The sequence below is a fragment of the Canis lupus genome, chromosome 15 (assembly GCF_048164855.1).
Source record: "Canis lupus baileyi chromosome 15, mCanLup2.hap1, whole genome shotgun sequence".
NCBI classification, from domain to species: domain Eukaryota; kingdom Metazoa; phylum Chordata; class Mammalia; order Carnivora; family Canidae; genus Canis; species Canis lupus.
Genome location: NC_132852.1, coordinates 10115487 through 10118405, shown reverse-complemented (window position 1 = coordinate 10118405; position 2919 = coordinate 10115487). Strand labels below are relative to the sequence as shown.

General features: G+C 36.7%; 1 pseudogene; it reads right to left on the bottom strand.

Annotated features, from left to right (window-relative positions):
* Positions 1–935: 935 nt before the first annotated feature.
* LOC140605460 (small ribosomal subunit protein uS17-like) lies at positions 936–1394 on the bottom strand (annotated as a pseudogene).
* Between the last annotated feature and the right edge of the window lie 1525 nt (positions 1395–2919).

Below are 2919 nucleotides of genomic sequence, written 5' to 3'. Positions count from 1 at the left end.
AGAATCTCAAACAAACTCCATGCTGAGCATGAAGCCAGATATGTGACTCAATCTTACAACCTTGAGATCACAACCTGAGGGGAAATCAAGAGTCAGATGTTTAAATGATTGAGCCACCCAGGCTCCCCAGGATTCTATATCTTTCTATTGGGATCTTCTTAATACATGCAGTATGATCTTTATAACAATTATATCTGAAAGAAATATCCAGAACTTTAGCATGAAAAAGTCAACATAATGACAAATAAAGTTCTATAAAACAACTTCCAAACTGTTCATAGGATCCCTTCACATTTTTTCTTATAATTAGAGAACTAGATATTGTATCTAATACAGTCGTAAGTCCAAAATCAATGGAAATACATCGCCATGATTAAGCTAACAGCAACAGTAATTTCAGCTTTGTAAGCTTTCTTAGTGACCCTTAATTTTTCATGCACATGTTACTTTAAAATATATTAAATTGTACAAGTGTATCAGTGTTATGAAAACAGCTGTCCATTTAAAATTAGACGATGACCCACAAGGAAAGCCATTATAATCAAAAGTTAAAATTACACAAATTTCTCTTTAATCGTATTACATTTCTATTCTTCAGTACTACATGAACTACTTATTTCATAAAGTAATTATATTTGCATATGGTTCTCTCATAAAAAATATTATATATCTTTTTTTAAAAAAATGATACCAACCAGATATTGTCCGGTGAATTCGTTCTCTTTTATGTTTAAGTAGTATTGACTTAAATTTTCAAATTTCATTGCAAATGGAAGTCTACATTCATCATCAAGATTTCTTCAGATACTCATGGATGTTTGTTCTCTTGCTTACCTTTGCCATTGGATTGTTTTTCTATGAATGTTCTCTCTGCTTTTTATGATTTTTGGAGAGGGATAACTATTTTCTTCAGGGCTTTGGGCAGATGTCTAGTCTCAGAACTTCCGGAATTGCTTCCTGGTGCCAGGCCTTCCTGACTTTGAGCACACTGAAACGTAAAGTCTTGTTCGAGGGCTAGCACTGTCCCACCATGGCAGTGCCACCAATCTGGACATCCCTGAAACAGGAGAACAGGTGCACGGACATGTTCTTTTGGTGTTTCTCAAAGTGGTTGTACTTATGGATGTAGTGGAGGCAGTCTTGGTGGGTAACACTGGTCTTCTGCATCTTCTTCTGGGTCACCACACCAAACAATCCACCCTTGGATGGAAATTACCAGTAAAAGGGCATTTCTTGTCAATATTTGTGCCCTCAATGGCCTCCTTGATCATCTCAAAGCCCAAATCAGTGTTTTTGAAGAGCTTTTCCTTGTCATTTTCTACAAGCAGGGCACTCTTATTTCAAAACATATTTGGCTGCTTTTGGTGGGGCCACTCAGTCTGAATGTCCGCCATCTTCCTGGCCACCTGAAAAAAGGATCTTTTTATATTGTAGGTGTAATCCATAATTCAGTGTTTTCATTAATCTCCTCATGTGCTATGACCATTTTTACACATTCACCCATTTAGTGATGATATTAAAGATGGAAGAAGTTATTTAAAATGTGACTAGTTACCCACAATATATCAAAAAGGTAAACAAGGTAAACAGTTCATATCTAGAATATGTAACAAACTTTCAAATCAGTAAGAATAATTATTCATAATCAGATAAATACATAAATTAAAATGTGTTTTCCCTTTACAGGTATTAGAATAGCAAAACACAAGGGCACCTGTGTGGCTCAGTCAGTTGAGCATCTGACTCTTCATTTTGGCTCAGGTCATGATTTCAGGGTCCTGGGAAGGACTACATTCAGCAGGATGTCTGCTGAGGATTTCTCTCCTTTTCCCCTCCCCTGCTCACTCTCTCTGTTCCCCTCAAAAAAAAAAAAATCAACCTTAAAAAAAAAAAGAATAGCAAAACACAGACACCTGGATAATGCCAAATACTGTTAAGGATTTGGAGACTCAGGAACATATCCCTGATAAAAGAGTAACTGGTACAGCATTGCAGAGCAACCTGCTCTCATGGAGTTGTCCCCCACCAATAAGATGGAGAATGAGTTGAATCAGAGAGATAGAGAGCGATAGATGATAGATAGATGATAGATAGATAGATAGATAGATAGATGATAGATAGATAGATAGATAGATAGATAGATAGATAGATGATAGAGATAGAGTAGTGAAAAGGAAATTAGTTTTTTTTTTATTTTTATGAAATCACATGGCCAGTTTAGGAGCAATTCACTGCAACTCTACACCCCATAGGGCTCCTGAACTCATAGCCATCCCCTGCCCCCTAGCCTTCTATCTTTCATCTCTTTGTGTATTGTTTCTTACACTGCACATCAGTGAAATTGTTCAAAATTTCCTGTTAGGAATAGCTTTATCAAGTCTCTCCTTTTTTTCTTTTTAATTTTTTAATAGCCCTTGGCTTATACCTTTGGTTCCTCATCTTCTGACAGAGTTTATCTGCTACTTTACCAAAGGAAAGGAATTTCTTCGTAAAAGATCTCTCCTCTGTCAATAAAATAGAAATTTTACCATTGGGGGGGGGGGTTATTTCGTAAAAAACATTCTTCTATTCATTACTGGAAAGTTCTCCAAGGAATTAAAGATACAGTTATTGTAACTAATATAAAGAAGCTATAATTCAAAGTACCAAAGTACTGATTTAAAGTTTAGATGCAGGGGTACCGGGGTGGCTGAGTCGGTTGGGCATCTGCTCAGGTCATGATCCTGGAGTCCTGGGATCAAGCCCCGCTGTCGGGCTCCCTGCTCGGCAGGCAGTCTACTTCTTCCTCTCCCTCTGACCCTCCCCCAGTTCATGCTCTCTCTCTCTCTCAGATAAATAAATAAAATATTTTTAAAATAGAAATAATAAATAAACTTTAGGTGCATTCTATAGAATAAACATTTATGGCATTTTTAAACC